We start from the raw sequence: 6,714 nt of genomic DNA on the forward strand, positions 1-6,714 counted from the left end.
CCCTACTTCATTTTCAGTTCAACTGAATTGAACTTTTTTATAGCATAGCCTTTTATTTTAAAATATTTTTATTTCATAATTTCCTCATTTATATTTAATACTTAAATATTCAAAAATTATACAACAACATAAAAATATGATTTCCATAAGAGATTATTTAATGATTTTAAATAAATATGCATAAACTAATAAAATACCAGAACTAAACATAAAAATATAATATAAAATAAATAAAGTAAGTGATTTAATAATCCAGTAAATCATATCTGGAACTGCCAAGATCAGTGAAGTATTGTCCAAACGATAAAAATAACCTATTTAAAAATGTTCTTGTTCGATTTAGAAAAGTCAAAAATAAAGAAACTCATTATTCATTATAAAATGCATTAACTGACCATTTCGGTAAAAAATATTCTTATGTTCATTATTGAACCAAAATATGCTATCTTATATATATATAGGTTTACTTTTAATAATAAATATTTAATTTAAATAAATTATATTTTATAAGTTTTGTCAACATAAATAGTCGGGGTTAGAAGGTATTACTAACAATTGTTAATTAAGTAAAATTTGAATTATTTTGGAATATTCATTTTTGCAGTAAAAAAATAGAGCAATACATTCGAGTAAAACCTAACTTTATCTTTGTGTTATACCATTTTAGAGTAAAAAATTGAGTAATATGTTGGAGATGATCTTAATCCTCAATTTTCATGTTCAAATTTATTAAGTTTTAGGGTACTGAATATTATTATGAAAATGTATAAAAATAATATATCAACCTTTTATTCCCATGAATTGCAAAATTAATTTGATTTAATTTACACTTTTTATTTGTTTGATATGAAAAGATATTCTATATTTGAAGTCATCAATATGAAAAAATACTCTTTATTTGAAGTGAAGGATATGTAACATCACAAAAGTTGGAATTAATGAAATATTCAAAATAAAAGAGATAAATTAATTTCTACTATTTTGATTTTAAACTGAAACAAAATACATGTGTATTTTTATGACAAACAATATATACTTCCTCTTGTTTTTGAAAGAGTGTCATTTTAACTTTTTTTTATTGTTATACCAAAAATATCACTTTATAATTCCAATGCAACTTTAAGCTTAATATAAATTTAAAATGCATTAATTTATAAATAATATTATTTATCTCAAATATTACTGGTTGAATATGTATAATTAATAAGAACAAATATTATTCTCAAATAAATAATATATAAATGCACTTCAATTATTTTCTTAATCTGTGTGAAGAGGAAACTTAATTGGTATTCATGAATATTCAAAAAGAGAATATTAAGTTGAGAAGAAAATTGAATCTAGATCAAAAGAAGAAGAGCAAATTTGTTAATTAATTACATGGAAGGTTGAGTAGTTTAAAATTGTGCCATGGTTTGGGAATTATAGACATGATTTATTGAATCATAATATTCACTCAGAAATAACGTTATAGTCAGTTGATTATATGACATTGAAGCCTTTACTAGGTTCTTCGACCTTTATTCCGCATTGATTACTCCATGTCTTTGTAGTGAGGAGTCTATTAAACTGTACTAGGCTACAGTGATTCCACTAATCATCTTCATTTATTTTCTCTCTTTTCATTTTTTTTCTAGAGAAATCTTAGATAGTATTCATTTTTCATAACTTCCTATATTCCTAAATGTAGGATATTTTAAAGAATTTTGATGTTCCAAAATATAAAATGTTTTCATTTTTCTTGGTAATTTTTATTTTATTAAAAATTGTGTGACCAGTCATATTTAACAATCTATGTTATAATTGGTTGAATACCATTAATTTATAGTTTTAGCTCTATTTTAAATGATTTTGTCTTAATTATGTTGTTACCTAAACATCTTATATTTAAGAACGGAAGAATATATGATTTTTAGCTGAATACAAAGTCATTTATGTTAAATGTAATAAACAATTCTATTAATGATCAATCAAATTCACTGACCAAAGCTTTAGACTGGGATTAGTCAAAATTTTGACTTGATTTTATGAGTTTCATGTGATATGATTTTTTGTTTTTAATCAATTTCTAAGAGACGCTAAATTTTGGATAGTTAGTTTAGACTGGAGATAAAACCAAACTCCAATATGATTCATCTTTAAAGGTCGTGGTAGCGATTTGAGAGAATATAGAGATTTAAAAATATTTACAATTTGAGAGAAAAAACGATCCTGTAAACCGTTAACAGAAGAGCATATGGAAAGGGGGCTTTTTGCAAAAGTGATTCAAAACTTGAAGTCAAACAGAAAACTAACCTTTTCTTTTGACTTATTTTTTTTGAGTTTTTAAACCCACACCTCCATTTAATCTACGAAAATGCCATTAACTTTTTATTTTTTTTGTTTTTCGAAAATGGCTTCTTTACTGTCTCAACCTCATATTCTTTAAGTATTTACAATATTGCCACTGCCATGAATAGTGGGAACAACCTTGTACGAACTGTTTGGAGCTTTTAATGCCCTTTAATGCACGTAAATCTCTTTACACTCTCTCTGTTTCAATTGTTATGAACTAAAAACAACATTTCTTTCACTTTCTCTCCATATTCATCCAAAAAACTCAAGCTTTTGATTCAAAATATGGGCGATGGTTGACAGAGCAATATTCACAATATTCTTCAAGTATTTACAATATTGCCACTGCCATGAATAGTGGGAACAACCTTGTACGAACTGTTTGGAGCTTTTAATGCCCTTTAATGCACGTAAATCTCTTACACTCTCTCTGTTTCAATTGTTATGAACTAAAAACAACATTTCTTTCACTTTCTCTCCATATTCATCCAAAAAACTCAAGCTTTTGATTCAAAATATGGGCGATGGTTGACAGAGCCATATTTCTTTCGTTTTGACTTACGGTTGCTTTCGTTTGAGGTTCTTGGTGGTTGGAGAAGACCCTGTGTGCAAACGAAGTCATCTCACCTAGTTTAAGGTACGAATTTGATTTTTTTTCAAAAATCTGTTCGCGTAGAAGACTTACAAGTAAGTCATCTGTATGTAGAAGACTTACTGATGAGTCTTCTGGTCAAACGGACGACTTAAACTAAGTCGTCCAGCTTTGTTTGTTGAAAAAAAACACTCCAGACGACTTATATATAGTCGTCTACGAGAAACAGGCTAGTTTTGCATTTGGCCGAATCGTGTCAGATCTTTGACTATTTCTGGACGACTTATAATTCAGTCGTCTCTGGGAAAGTTTAAATTTCAATATTTTATTAAACTAGACGACTTACGTGTAAGTCGTCTTAGGTTAGTTTTGTAATTGAAAAATAAAACTTCATAATTTAACTTTTACCAGACGACATAATATAAGTCGTCCCGTCAGAAGACTAAATTTAAAGTCATCCGGGGAAAGCAAAGTCGTCCAGAATTTTTCCCAATTTTCTGGTCAAACCTTGCTTATCCCGGACGACCTTAAATTAAGTCGTCTAGCTGGACGACTTTTAGTTAAGTCGTCTGGAGAAAGTTAAATTTCAAGTTTTATTTTTCAATTACAAAACTAACCGAGGACGACTTACATGTAAGTCGTCTAGTTTGAATAAAATATTGAAATTTTTACTTTCCAGAGACGACTGAATTATAAGTCGTCCAGAAATAGTCAAAGATCTGACACGATTCGGTCAAATGCAAAACTAGCCCGTTTCTCGTAGACGACTTATATATAAGTCGTCTGAATTTTTTTTTTTAACAAACAAAGCCGGACGACTTAGAATTAAGTCGTCCCTTTTAATTTTCAATTGCAAAAGTGACTTCTTTAGACGACTTACCTTTAAGTCTTCTGGACGACTTAATTCTAAGTCGTCTGCGATAATGTTTATTGAAATTCTTCATTTTCTCTATGTTTACTAATGTGTTTTATTTTGAATATTTGCAGATGATTTTTAAGTTACATGCAGTGTATGGAGAATGGTTGCTGAGAGATTTCCATTGGGATTTTGTGGTTGATGATCTCAAAGGAGCAAGATTGTTTTTATTGAATGAAGATTCAACACATGCTGAACTTGTTGCAATGGGTCAAGAAGATTATAACCTGGACATGAGATCAGCGACTGTGGAGATTTGCTACTCATTACCAGCAGAAATGATGATGACTCCAGACAGTCCTCCCATTCATGTTACAAGTGATAGACAAGTTCGAAACTTGCTCGAGATACTCAAAACGCATAGAGTATGTCTTTGTGTATCAAGCCGCAGCAAGGTGGAAACGGTTTCAGAGAAAAGAGAAGAAGCTGGTGAATGGGAAGAAGATGTTGGTGATAATGATGAAGCTGATGAATGTTTTGAAGATGTTGGTGATAATGAGTCTGTTGAAGATGAAAATCAAGATGGGAGGAGGAAAATGGGGAGGAGGAAAATGGGGAGGAGGATGCTTGTAACACTATTGTTGGTGAAACGGATCAGAATGGTGGGGATTATAGTCTTTATGGAAAGGTTCAAGATGAGGACGAGGAAGATGATGATAATATTTGTTTTGAAGAAATTGAAAAGACATATGCTAAGACAAATGCTATTGAAGGAGGAAAATCGGATTGTACCAGCATCTATATCAACCAGAGTTTTGTTAGCAAGGATGCACTGCTTTCAGAGCTGCGGTTGACAGCGGTGAGGGGTAGGTTTTCTTTCAGAATATACAAATTATCAAAAACTCTCCTTGTGGCAACATGTCGGGTTAGCGGTTGTGGATGGAAGATCAGAGCGAGTGTGAAACATGGGCCAAACACGTTCTGGGTAACAAAGTATGTGGAAAAACATTTATGCTCAATTGGAGACCGAATCGCTCAGCGGAGACACTGTACTCCAAAGTATGTTGGTAGTCTTTTCATTGATCGTGTTGGAATCATTGATGGGATAACTCCACAGCATATCACTGATGCAATGAGGAACATGTTTGGCATGAAGCTTGATTACACCACTTCATACAGAGCACTGTTATATGCACAAAAATTGGTGAGAGGATCAGCAGAAGAAGGGTATTCGCGTCTGCCTTCATATCTCGAGCAAATCTCCATTGCAAATCATGATTCTATCACGGCTATAGAATTTGATTCTATGAAAAGATTTAAGTATCTATTTCTCTCTTTTGGAGCTTCTATCAAAGGTTTTAAGTATCAGAGAAGGGTCATTGTGGTGGATGGAACTCACCTAAGTGGAAAGTATGGAGGTGTTATGTTAGTTGCAGCCGCACAAGATGGCAATTTTCAGATATTTCCATTGGCTTTTGGGATCGTGGATGCTGAAGATGAACCTTCTTGGGAATGGTTTTTCACAAAATTGGCTAGTTGTATATCTCATGACAAGCCTCTGGTGATAGTCTCCGACCGGCACGCGACCATTAAAAGTGCGTGTGAGAAGGTGTTTCCTTGGGCAACCCGAGGAATATGTTATTATCACCTTCAAGATAACATTGTCAAAAAGTTTAAAGGGAAACATCTCATGTACTTGGTGAAAGGGGCTGCTTATGCGCACACGGTTTACGATTTTGACCGATACATGGCTGAGATACGGAGTGCAAACCCGGAACTTGCAACATATTTGGAGAAGGCCGACGCCAGGCTATGGTCAAGAGTTTATTGTAAGGGGAACAGGTTCAACATAAAAACAAGCAACATCGCTGAATCTATTAATTCCGCACTGAAGCGAGCAAGAGGATTTCCGATTCCGTTCCTGCTGGAGTTCATAAGGCAGAAGTTAGGAAAATAGTATTGGAAAAGGAGACAAGATGCTTTGAGTCTCCCAACTGAACATAGCCGGGGTGTTGAATACTTGCTTGCTGTTCGATCAGAGATAGCAGATACGATGACGGTCGAACCAATTGATGGATGGCGTTTCTTTGTCAAAGGTGGCAAAATGGATTGTGTGGTTGATTTGGAACATGTAAAGTGTGATTGTGGTGTCTATGGAGTGGAGAAAATACCTTGCTCTCATGCTATAGCTGCTGGAACACATGCTGGTTTGCATATCTCCACACTTGTATGTCCACTTTACTCAAAGAATCATCTGTATGCAGGATACTCAGAGAATATATATCCTATCGTGTCACAACATATTGAGGAATGAGAATGCTTTCCTCCAAACGTAAAGCGTGGTCCGGGGAGACAGAAGAAATCAAGATGGCAATCTTGGTTGGAGCTATCTAGGATGAGAGGACATAAACCCAGGAAGAAACACATGGAACGGAGATGCTCAAACTGCAAGGAAACTGGCCATACGAAACCACAATGTACACAACCAGTTGACTAGTTGTCCAGACGACCTAAATTTAAGTCGTCCAGTCTTGATTACCCGTCCAGACGACTAATTCTTAAGTCGTCCAGTGTTTCATCTACCAGATAACCTTCAAGACGACTAAATCTTAAGTCGTCCAGAAGACCTTCTACTATCCCTTCAAGTGTATTTTTTTAGACGACCTTTTACTAAGTCGTCCAGTGTATTTTATTTTTAGACTACCTTCTACTATCCCTTCAAGTGTATTTTTTTTAGACGACCTTTTACTAAGTCGTCTAGTGTATTTTATTTTTAGACTACCTTTTACTATTTTTAGACTACCTTATTTGTAAGTCGTCCAAACCTACCAGACGACTTATTTGTAAGTCGTCAAGCTGGAAAACCTTCCAGACGACTTATTTGTAAGTCGTCCAGCTGGATCCAGACGACTTATTTGTAAGTCGTCCAACT

The sequence above is a fragment of the Raphanus sativus genome, chromosome 4 (assembly GCF_000801105.2).
Source record: "Raphanus sativus cultivar WK10039 chromosome 4, ASM80110v3, whole genome shotgun sequence".
Taxonomy (NCBI): domain Eukaryota; kingdom Viridiplantae; phylum Streptophyta; class Magnoliopsida; order Brassicales; family Brassicaceae; genus Raphanus; species Raphanus sativus.